At 39.2% G+C, this 12,457-nt stretch overlaps 1 protein-coding gene across 2 annotated transcripts in view; it reads left to right on the top strand.

Annotated features, from left to right (window-relative positions):
* Positions 1-7,388: 7,388 nt before the first annotated feature.
* CDH6 (cadherin 6) overlaps positions 7,389-12,457 on the top strand; it is a 141,193-nt gene continuing 136,124 nt past the window's right edge. The window contains exon 1 of one of the 2 annotated variants that reach the window (XM_017889465.1): positions 7,389-7,614. The gene's annotated coding sequence lies outside the window, so the exon portion shown is untranslated. Of the gene's footprint in view, positions 7,615-7,701; positions 7,867-12,457 lie in introns of those variants that run through there. The other variant, XM_017889466.1, reaches the window with a different exon arrangement.

Here is a 12,457-nt window from a genome sequence, read left to right as displayed (position 1 = left end):
TAAACAAAAGAATATAAACAAAAACTTTTAATACATCTCCTGGCACACTGTAAGTGTTCAATAAAGGTTAGCTACTAAAATGTATTATGGACCTTTTTGGTTTACAAAGTATTGAGTTCCTTTTCCACTTTGCAATTAGAAATGTTTCATTTGTGTTGCTTTCATTTTTCAAAAGGTTAATTATTAGCAATTTTGATAACCACTAAAAAATTTCAAAACATCCTTTAAATGTCTTTATCTGCATTCTTAAGACATCATAGTTTGTGATATTTTTCAAAGAAGACTTATATCCCTGATTTTTAATGGGCTTAGTGAAATCTACATGATAATATTCATGGAGATATGTGAGCTTATAAATAGCTGTTACTAGTCATTATCAAAGGAGTAATAATCGGCTTTCCTCAAATTTAATTTTTAGCAAAGAGAGACCAGATTCATCATCGACACTGTAATACCAATTAATTAAAAAAAGGCATTTAAAGATATTCAATCCTCATTAAGAAACAATCGGCTTCCCTGTTTTGCTTCTTCAATCGACTATTATTCCGGAATCCGCTAATTCGGCAGCAAACATCCGTAATGGGCAGCAACAGTTTCAACAAGAGCTTTCCTTTGTCCCCCTAGTGGCCACACACAAAATAACAACAGGTAAAGACAAGGCTTTCAGAACTGCTGAAGTAAAAAGCCATTCAAAGCCTTCATTTTACAGAAGAAGAAACTAAGGCCAAGAGATGAGAACTTGGCCAAAACTACACAATTTTTCAGCAAGCCACCAGCATCTGAAAAAGGCTTTTGGATATTATTAATATTATGACGTCTGGAAAGATACCCCACAGTGGACTTACCTAAGATTTTACAATTTTCTTGTCAATTGACACTGAGAAGCTTTATTTCCAGTTTTCTTTTTCCTTCTCAAACAGCTAATAAGTACAGTTTCCCAGGGGCAAAGATAAGACCTCAGCTGTGACCAAGAATTCTGCCTGAATCCTTGGTGAAGGATTCCTTTTTTGAGGAATAAAGACTTCCCCTGAGGGTTGAGAAGTGTACAAAGATAGCTCTCCACAGAAAAGACCAGCAAGAGTCAATGCATCTTTTCAGATGGCCAAGGGCCCACAATGAATAAGACATAAAGGTCAATAAATAAGTTAAATTCAGTTTTCTCAACTTTAAGGTATCCCCAAATAGGGAAAAATTGGAAGCAGGCAGGGTACACACATGGCAGAGGATAAAACTGAATTTTCTTTTTTTGAAAAAAAGAAAAATTATTTGCATTATTAGTAAGCCTTCTGTTAGCACAAAAAATTAACAAAAGTACAGGTTTTGATTGAACATAATTAAGGAACTGAAGTCATTATCCAGATATTTTGAAGCAAATATAATAAAGAAGACAGTCATGTAACACCCAAAATATGTTTATCTTAAAATTAGAAATTTCAGACTATAGCAGGTTTCAATTTTTACATCACTTCACATAGATTCCACAGAAAGTTCTGTCAATCTGGAGGCACCTACATGATGATTACGACCACAGGAATTCACCTCAAAGTGTATGTTCAAACCTCAGCTCAGATGCATACTAACTGCGTGATCTTAAGCAAATTACTTTACCTCCCATTCCTCAGTTTCCTTATCTACACACAAGAATGATAACAGTATCTAGTGCATAGGCCGTCAAAGGATTAAATGTGAATAACATACATGGTGAACAAGTACTTGGCACATTGTCTGTATGCAGTGAGTATTAGTTACTGTTCTTATCAAAATATTGAGGAACCCATTTTCTATACTTTAAGCCTGAAGAGAAAGCAAAGATAAGCAGTGAATAAAAGTAGCTGCAGACTGGATCATGGGAGGCATGCTAGTCTGGCCTCTCTAGCTCTAATGAGATGTCTGACTTCGGAGAAATCTCTCAACTGGTGTGATTCTTGTTTTCTCATCTGCAAAAAATAAGAGGTTGGATCCAAGTTCAAGAACCTCAAGTTTGACAAAAATGTGAAAGATCATTCAGTTCCAAATGTGATGCTTGAGCTCATTTACAACAAGCACTTGTGTAGATTGTGACTGAATGTCTTCAGGGATGGGGCTCATGTCTGTCCTAAAGCTGCCAGGCCCTTTTATCTTGAACATAAATGGCTTGAAAATCCTTTTGTATGTTGAGCTGAAATCGACCATCTGCATGTCATCAGGGCTACAATACCAATGGTAAGAAGTAGCACCATTCTTTAATGTGTTGCTGAGAAAGAAGAGACACTGACAAGTATATGATGACATGATGTTTTTCTTATCATGTCAGTCGTAAGAGACATCAAAATTTCAGAGTAGTTAAAATATGAAAATATGAGTGTCTTACAATCAACTAAATGCAATTATCATCCAGTGGCTTCACCAGCTGATCCTAATTGAAGTCTATGGCACACTAAAACCCAGTCTAATTTTCTTCCATAGGACAGTTCCTAAAGTATTTGCAGAGTATCCTTGACCAACTTAAACCTTTCCTTTTCCAGTCTTACCACCTTTAGCTCATATGCAAATCTTAAGACTATAACCATCTCCAGCTTCTGTCTACAGAACCCATTCTAGTTTATCTGAATCTCTTCTTATTCATATGTGCAAGCACTAAGCACTTTTTCTACCACCCCAGAAAAAAAGATGACCAAAACAGACAATGACTCTGCCATCAATAATTCAATGGATATGCACTCTAGAACATGTAAACAATGACATCAAGCCAAAGTGCTATAGGTAGTCTATGAAATGCAGTAGAAACATAAGCAAAAAAAAAAAAAAAAAAGGTATATTTAAATGTAGTACTCAAAGCAGAACAGAAGGCTGTAGGTGAGGTGTGTCTATTCTGAAGAGAATACTAAAGCCTAGACAGAGGGTGGTCTTTCCATCTTCTCATCTTAATCTTTGTCTTCTTTTTGACAGCCATGATATACTGTAAAATTTTGATGTTCTCAAAATCTATAAAATCCCAAAATGTTTTTTAACACATGCTATTATATTGTCTTTCCCACTCCAACCTGTCACTCTTCACATCAAGTGCTTCTATAATTGGAAAGGGGCTGGTGGGAGAGAATTATTTTTCCCTCTAGAGGAAAGTAGAAGATGTTCTGTTTATTCTGGTCTATACATTTATTTAGAAGAACGTACTGAGACAACACATTTCCTCTTAAGGAACTGTTTCTTCTAAACAAGGACATGCCTCTTCATTGCCATAATACAATCTTGATTCTCAGTCTACCAAACTTGAGTTGTACATATCTGATCAGGCAAATTTATATTTTACTAAAAACAGTGAATAAAATGTAAAAAGAATTCAGCAAAATTGAAGTCCGCACCACCTACTATCAAATGCCCAGAGTACTAAAATACCCTGTGTAGGTCAATAACATTTTGCTGCTGTGCATTTATCTCATTTGGAAATCTTCTGGCTTATTGCAATCTACCTATAGTGATGAGTCAACTATAATGATCAAAAGGGAAATGTCTTAATGCATCCTGGGATCCAACCCACTTTAAATAACAGTATTGGAAGCTGTCCCAGGATTAGAAAACCTGGATAAGCACATAAACTTTGTGTGAATTTTAGTTTGTATTGAGATGTCTATGGCTCTTACAAAAAGGGAATTCCATTGAGATTTCTTGTCTCCTTTGTTTCAATTCAATAAGATCCATAGTGGTTAAAGCTTTTTTCCCCGTTAAACACAGTATGTTTATGGTGTGTGTGTGCATGTGTATGCCTGTGTGTGTGGGTGCACAGCAGAGGTAAGGGATGGTGATTCATTCCTCACTGAAATCTGTGCTTGTGCACACCATGACGATTAAGCCATAGCATTGTAGTATGTGAGCTTTTCCTAGCAGCAACACATTTAGGATTAAGTTTTAGATCAATGATTTGTATTGGTTGATCAGAACATCTGATGCCAAGATTCTTAATTAAGTTCATGGTTTAAAAAGTGAATTTTTTCTCCTAATCAAGAATGATTGTTAATGATCATGAAAACATTTTTATCAGATGATCATTGCATACAGATTTGTATTATCTAAAAGAAAGTCAAAAAACTTGTAATTATTTATTTATATGCATCCCCATTATAAAGATAAGACAGCTTCTTAATTATCTGAAGAGAGATTTAGTGGACGTTGGAAAATCTTTCATCAAAATTAATATCCCTAATAATGGTTTATAAGGAAGTTTTTTTAAAAAAAATAGAAATTGAAACTTTGCAAGCTGTAAAAGGAGAGAAGTACCAGTAATTTTGACTGAAGCATATAAAGTAATGAAGTAGCCTAAAAACTGGTGAGATGTTTCAGCTGTACCAAACTACTGAACAAAACAAGAGAGTTGGGGAACAGGACACTTTCTGGATTGTCTTTCCAGTATATAAGGATACTCCTTAAATGCTCCCCCTCTCTTTGGTCCTGGGGGTGCTAGCCCCAGCTGATGAGTCCAAGACAGTACGGGCCAATCAGGGCCATTTTCTTTTCTTTCTTTCTCTCTCTTTTTTTTTTTTTTTTTTTTTTTTTTTTTCTGTGGCCCAGGCTGGAGTGCAGTGGCACAATCTTGGCTCACTGCAACCTTTGCCTCCTGGGTTCAAGCAATTCTCCCAATTCTCCTGCCCCAGCCTCCCAAGTAGCTGGGATTACAGGTGCACACCACCACATCTGGCTAAATTTTTTTGTATTTTTAGTAGAGACAGGATTTCACCATGTTAGCCAGGCTGGTCTCAAACTGCTGACTTCAAATGATCCTCCTGCCTCAGCCTCCCAAAGTGCTGGGATTACAGGCTTGAGCCACCGTGCCAGGCCTCAAGGCCATTTTCTAAGAAATTGGAAAGGGGGCTGAAAGAGAAACCCTCTTTCCAACAGGTAAGCTCTGGAACTGTTGGGGCGCCGTTCGCCCTGTGGACTGAAGGATGAAGGAGGCAGGATGTGAATAGAGAGGAAAGGAAAGCAGAAGCGCCCTGAGGAGGAGATAGAGCTAGGAGTAGAATGCTGGCGGCTTCTTCGCACCTGCCCCTGGGCCTTTCCAGAGACTGCAGAATTTCCACTCTTAACTTTCAGGAGAAACCCTATACAAAGATGACACATACCTCTTCATTTGTTTAACTGTCTCTGATGGGCTACTGTTACTTGCCAACATGTTTTGGTGTGATGATAGAGAACAAACTAGAAACAGTACTTACACAACTCCAAGTGATCATTTAACCTCAGTAACTCTCGGTTTCTAGTCTCTGAAATTAGAATAAAATAATTCTGGATATTTACATCAATCCTGTATTTGAAGATTAATAATTATTGTGACAAATGTTACTAGAAAGCCTCAAAAATTACATAAAATCCTTTAGTACAAGTGCTGTCTTTTATGTAATTTAATGCTGCCATCTGAACTGTTCAGAAGCAAACGGATTGTCTGCTCATAAAGTAGTTGTTCTAAACACCTTTGACATGTGGCTTAATGGGGTTTGAAGAATAGTATATTGCAAACAATTAGAGGTTTCCTTTGTGAGATATTAACTGCTTCAACAGTTAGAAAATCAACTTCACTATAACCCTCGTCTACCATAAAAATCAGTCAACTTGCACATTTTTTTCTGCTAAAGGTGGTCTTAAAATATGACTTATTTTATTGACATATGTACATATTATATATTCATGTATTATTCTACTACCACATATGCTAATAAATTATACCTGTACATATAATCTGTGGGTCTCTATGTCTGCATACACACCTGCACACCCTTTTACCAATAATATTTCTGCTTCTTGTGTGTTTCAGTTTCACTGCCTTAAACATGTTATGTAACCTCTGCTGTCTCTTTATCAACCTGTTTTCTCTGTCTTAACAGGGAAAATATTACACCACTTGTTGAAGGATGAATTAAATAAAATAGTCACAAAAGTACTTTGTAAGCAGTAAAGGACTACACAGACACACGGAGCTAATATTTCCAATTAAATGTGTAACAAATTCATAACCTGAAGAATGGACTATGAATCCAAAGCAGCTTTCTTCCCCATTCTTTCTGCATATGTGTTTAAAGAGCTCTATGAAAAGAGAATGTTCAGCCTCTTTTCACAAACTGGTAGTAATTCTTCATTCAGGGAAGGTCTTTTCCAGAAAGAAACTCAAGTCTTTCCATCATGCATGTGCAGAACATCTGTGCTAAAACCATTCCATGCACACTTCTTTGAAGCACTGGCTGCCTAGAGGAATACTTTGATTTGGGCTTTATTTAAATGCCTGAACTTCTATTGGAGAAACAAAAGGTTTTCTAGTAAGAGCTCAGCTGGGAACAGGACCAACCTCCAGCCAGTTTAACCACTCAGAGGCCAAGCAGCCTGGCATTTCTTAGAGCTCTGTGCAATGAAAATCTCCCTGAGAACTTGCAGCACAGGCGAACAGCTGGTTTGGGAGGCTAGTGACCCTGGGTGCAATCACTGTGGTAATTAGATTTAATTTTCCTAATCAAACAGTGGCTGACTCCATCATGCCTATGTCTCCTATGTAGAAAATCATTACTCTCATTTAATGGTACTTTGACGTGTTTCATATTTTTGTGGCTTAGTACCTTAATATTAGATATTACCTCTTTGTAACTATCAATCTAGCCATTCAAACAGCTATGTGTACCAAAGAGTTTAATTTGGAGGTTACCCTACTTAGGCAACTTTCCAGAAGGATCTTCTAACGTTAAGCAGACCTTGAATATCATTGTACACTCCTCTTCTGCAAGTCTTTTGTATGCTTGTATCAATTCATTTAGAACGATGGCATCAGCCATAAGTCATTGGCAAGCCTGAAGGGTTTGGATTTTGAGTGTTTCTGCAAGCCCAGGGAAGTACGACATCCTGGGGTCACTCCAAAAGAGTAACAGAGATCATGGGGCTATGTGAAAGCGTGTCTTCCTGGAAGGCGAGAAGGAAAGACATGTATGAATCTATCCATGTCTGCTTGCATCTGGAGAACGCCTGTTCATGTTGTAAAAAAAAGCCATCGGTATTGTCATCTCAGGAGACCGGCTTGTTTTATGTGTGTGCATGTTATACGTGCTATCACACGAAACTGGCCAACTGATAGCGTGACGAGGTACTGTGTCCCTGGGAATTGCAATTGCTTGGTCGGTGAAAAAAAGAACATCAGACCGTTGCTGATAATAGCACAAGGTGCATTTTGATAGTGTAAAAGAGGAAACAGATGTAGTCATACAAGTTCTGAGTATATCTTAAACCCCTGCCCAAGGGAGAAAAAAAGAAAGAAAGAAAAGGAAGGGAAAGCCTGGGGCTGAAGGAGTGTTACAGGGAGCGAATTGCTCAGGACTTCAAACACTGGGAGTCATTCTGTCAAGGGGAGGGGGCGGGCGGGGGCAGGCACTGGGCCTCTTTAACAAAGTCCTCCTCTCTTTGCTCCCTCCCACTTCATTCACTTGCAAATCAGTGTGTGCCCACAAGAGCCAGCTCTGCCGAGCCCGTAACCTTCGCATCCCGAGAGCTGCAGTTTCAGCCGCAAGAGCAAGAACGGCAGAGCCGGCGACTGCGGCGGCGGCGGAGGCAGGAACAGCCTGGGCGGGTCGTAGGGTCTCCGCGGGCGCAGGAAGGCGAGCAGAGGTGGGTTCGGGCTCCGTTGGCTGTGTATACATCTCCCATTTTTTTAATTCTGTAGCGTTGATGAAAGCCAATCAGAGAGAGAGCCCTCTCCGCCCAGTGGGTGCCGCGCGCCGGAGTTGGGAGGGATGCTCTCAGCCTGCGAGCCCGGGTCGGGGCGGGCGCACCGGTCCGGCTGCGCGGGCGGCGCTGCTGCCGCTGCTCAGGACTGACGCCTCTTCCCGGGGAGCCTGGGCGCCGCTCCTCCGCCTCCTGGTAAGACCGATCCGCCGTGGGGCTGGGTGGGGGCACGGGGAAGCGGGCCGCCGGAGAAGAGCCCGCTGCCTTTCTCTACGCCGGCAGAGGCTGCCAGGAGAGCTCCGGTATTTGCAAAGTTGGCTGGTCAATTACCAAAGGGCGCTGGTGCGTGCAGGACCCGCTGAGCCGTTTGGGGCTTGATTTATCTCCACCTGCCCGCATCATAAGGGTCTGTGCGGTGACTGCTTGAGCTGAGTTACATTTCTTAGCTTTGGGGGTAAAGCAGAAAATCAGATAGTCTGAAAACTCTGGAATGCTCCCAGTAGGGAAAACTTAAACTAAAGAGACGATTTGGCTGGGAGAAGGAGCAAAAGAAAACTGTTAGCTTGCATGTTCCGGGCAACGCCTGCCGGCTCATCTAGGACAGAAATGCTTAGGTTGCGAGGAAAGTCCAACATTGGACTCCGAAAATGGAGCACACTGTCCAGGGAAAAGTCATGTGGAAGGCGCAGCTCGCTCGTGCTCCTCCACGGCTGGCCAGGCTCAAATCTGGGGGATAAAGCCTTCCCCGGACTGACTGAAGAGTAGTTGGAGTGAGCTTGGTTTTAGGTGCCACATGCAGGAAAATTGGAGCCCCCAATGCGTTAATCCCAGAATTTAATAAAAAGGGACGCTGCAATGTGGACTGCAGCAGTTGCACAGCTGAGATTACTTCTGTAGTTAGATATTCTGCCATGAGTTACCGTAGATCTCGAGATGGCAGATGCTAGAGAGGTCAGCGTGGTGCTAAGAAGTGTTGTCACTGCTGCAATAAAATCCATATTTTATGGGGAGTTAAATGCAGGTCTCTGTTAGTGCAAGGGGCTGGCCACCTGAGTTAACTATGACTCAGAACATTCAAGAACCAAGAAGTTTAATCATCTGGAATAGCCATACGTTTCTCTCTCCCACTCTCATTTAAAAAAAAAAATTAAATTATGATAGTCACACTATACAGTTGTATCAGACCGTGTCTCTGCGAATCTTCACTTTCACTTCGTAAAGCACACAGTGGGAAAGAAGGAAGAGGTTTTCCCTGCAAGAATGTTGCAGGAGTGGCTGTTGTGTACATATATGGCTGCTCTGGAGGGGTGCAGACCAAAATATGGGCTTTCTGAATGGTTAATTATCCAGGGGGTTGCAAACTCCTCCCTGTGTTGGAAAAGGAACCCGGGGATATGCCTAGTTAATGTACAACTCTTCCAAGAAGGACTAACAAATATGCTTATACGAATTTTGCCAAGAGTTGCTTATTTTATTTATTTTCTTACTGAAAGCTTTATCTGAAAAGGAAAACCCTTAAGATTTTACTTTGAGAGAGACAGAGGAAAAAAGAACTCTTCCAGTTTCACTCGAGACTTGAGCATCATCCCTTGTGTAATAGTACTTGCATGGCTCTATGCTTGCTATTTTAGAGAACCGTAAAACCAGTTGTGTGAAGAAAGGGGTATACTTGAGCAGATGTCTTCATTATGTCATAACCAGGAGGGTAAAGTTTATGCCAGAGGCCAGATTGTCAATGCAGAGCTCAGACACTTAAAAGAAATCCAACAATTGACTGGAAAATGCAATCATATAGGATTGTATCTCATCCCCTTTTGCTCTTTGGCGTGTTCTAATTAAAAAGGTACTGAAGGAAAATAAAACGCAGATATTTTCCCACCTAATGTAACGGTTCATGCCATACTTTTGAAGCAGAGGAAGTAACCAATTTCTTCAGAAAACTAAGAGGCAGCAGCCCATTTTGAAGGAAAATGGCACCAATTCAGTTCTACTGTATTTGTGTCTACAATTATCTTTTGCTACCATTACAAGAAAGTGACAAGTTAGTATCTCCATAGGGACTTTTAGTCCCTTTACTATCTGACTTTTACACCAATTTATTGCACTTACATTTTGTACTGCTAACTCTGCAAAGATAATATATGGAAACATAATCATTTTCTACCAACTTGCCTACTATCGAAAATGTGTGCCCTACCTCTTCCACCCACCACTTCCATCAGCTTTGCAAGGAAAAACTTACTGAGGCACTCTTCCTTTTTAAGAAAAAAATGTATCTTGCAAAATACTGTTCGAGACACTTGAAAACAGCTAAACATTTTCTAGAAAGCACGGCTACAGTCACAGGTTATTATAGGATACTGTATTATTATAGCAATACATTGCAACAAGTTCTGAAAATTGGGACTAATTGAGTGAATATCCCACATAGGGATTTCTTTAAAAGGAACAAAATGTGACAAATATTCTGAGTGAAACTACAATCTTCCTAGCAAATTGAAATGTGTGGTCCCCTCTTCTGGCCCCGTAGTTGCTTTGCAGTCATGAATGCCAATACACTAAGGCTGAACCCTTTGAACTATTCAAACTTTTTTTAGTTGGAAGGGACCTCTAGTGGGTCACTCCATGCATTTCTCCCTGGAGTTCAGTTGCAGAATGGATTTTGTTATCTAAGATGAGAGTATAACAACTTTTTCTCTGTAAACAAGTTAGTATTCTCTAAGCACTATCTTAATATTTGTGACAGGTCAAATCATTATTGCTATTATTTCTGTAGTTCCTCTAATTTAGGGGACTTACAAATATTTTTATGGTTTTCTGAATATCTAGACTTTTGGTAACTGCTGGATGGTTCCAAATGAAAGCAATGGCCAATTAATAAAGAATTTACCATCATCAATATAAGATTTTCTTGTTTCTGACCTTTCCAAGACTCTACTTCCTTACTTCTAATTTACCCAATAATAATAACATTACATTTAGAACTCCAAAAGTTCTACGTGAAGAGGTCCCCCCCTCCCACCCAACAACAAAAGAAATATTTGCAGGAAAAAAAGTACAATGACTGTTTCAGAAATCCGTGAACATTCACAAGTTATCCAAAAGATGTTTAGATACCTGTGTCACCCTTTCTCCAGGTTTTTTCTGTTTCATTTCTTTCCTTGATGTATCACAATACATTTTAGGTAACCTACTCCTTAAAATACTCTGCCTGGAACTTGGAGTAAGATAACTTCTGTAGGGTGAATCAGCCTCTTCTGCTGACAGCCTGCAGGTTTCAACTTCCAATTTAAAAATCTGTTCTAAAGTTTGAAATGTGTTCCAAATGAGATAACATCCGGCAAAATCCAGTCGCCTTGTGCTTCTTGCTTAGTCACAGCTGCTTATTCTTTGGTGTCCATCAGAATTAGGGTCTCGCTTATAAAAATAACAAGCAGTGACTCAGTCTGAATTGTATTCTTAATAGTGTTTCAACCTAGCAGTGTCTACTGAGCACGCTTTATTTACTTCACAAAAAAGTGAAAACGTAGATAACCAAACCTTCTCTGGTTTAAATATTTTTCTGAATAATGATTCTAAATTCAGAGACTCAAGAACATTATGGTAATAGGAGAATTGCAGAAAGAAGAAGGCATACACACACACGCAAACATAGCACCCAGTTGTGACAGTGTTCCAAGAATATTAGAAAAGAAATACAGAAATGCAGCCTTCAGGCTGATTTTCTTTTCTTCTTTTTTTTTTTTTTTTTTTTTTTTTTCTTTTTTTTTTCTCCATTGGGATTTTTATTTTATTTTGAAGACAGATGAGTGCTTGAAGCACTTTCCTCAAACTAAATAATAGTAATATTCTTGTTCAAGTTTGCCTCTTACAAAGATTAACTGGTCTACTTTTTTTTAAGTTTCTATTCATACAGAAGCCTCTCTTTTTCAAAGCAATTTTATGAGGAACTTCAGGTTCTCTCTAATTAACTATTGAACCATATGTATATAGTGTTTGTGATGCTATCACCCACAGAGTAGGAAGATAAGGGAAGAGGGGAGAATATAAATAACCCTTCAAAAAAGTGGTGCACTTAAAATTACTACAAAATAGTTGGGTCAGAGGGAGCCATCTATAGCCAACAGTCTAGTTCTTCAAAATTGAACTATCCAAGAAATTTTCAACTCTTCCAACAAAGAAAACTTATAGAAGGCTGAATGCTCTGAGCACACATTCATAAATGTAGGGTAGACACATATGCAGAGACTATTCGAGATTATTTCATCTTATTTCATCTGGTTAATATCTTTACACTAATACCATTGGGAGCTGGTTTCTTCCAGCAATCAGATCACCTTGCTGTGATTTATAAGAGGTAGAGTTTCATTAATGCCAGAGTGTTAATATTAAATTTGATTTGTCATGTAAATGGGCAGCATGGGTTGCAAGCTTTTCTTAGTATATGTGGTACTATCTTGTGAGAGAAATGACTTATGAAGAAGATGAGGCACATAAAGCCAGCATACCACAGGGTATGATTTATCTTCATATTTCAGCACTTGAAAGAACACTGTGTTTTTCTCTTTCTCTAATTTCCTAAATTGGTAGGTCTGGCCAAAAGATATCCAAGAAACCTAATAAGTTATAGGAAGAGAAAACAGCAAGAAAAAATTAACTTCAAGAAGTGTCCAAGTGAGTAAAATGGAAAGAGATGAGGAGGTAAATTTTTGCAGCAGAGGGAAACATAAGAATAGAAATAGAATCAAAATTGCGATTTTTACATAGGGTGCATTTTCCTCTTTAT

The sequence above is a fragment of the Rhinopithecus bieti genome, unplaced genomic scaffold (assembly GCF_001698545.2).
Source record: "Rhinopithecus bieti isolate Rb0 unplaced genomic scaffold, ASM169854v2 scaffold_17882, whole genome shotgun sequence".
NCBI lineage: Eukaryota > Metazoa > Chordata > Mammalia > Primates > Cercopithecidae > Rhinopithecus > Rhinopithecus bieti.
This window is presented reverse-complemented; position numbering and strand designations above follow the sequence as displayed.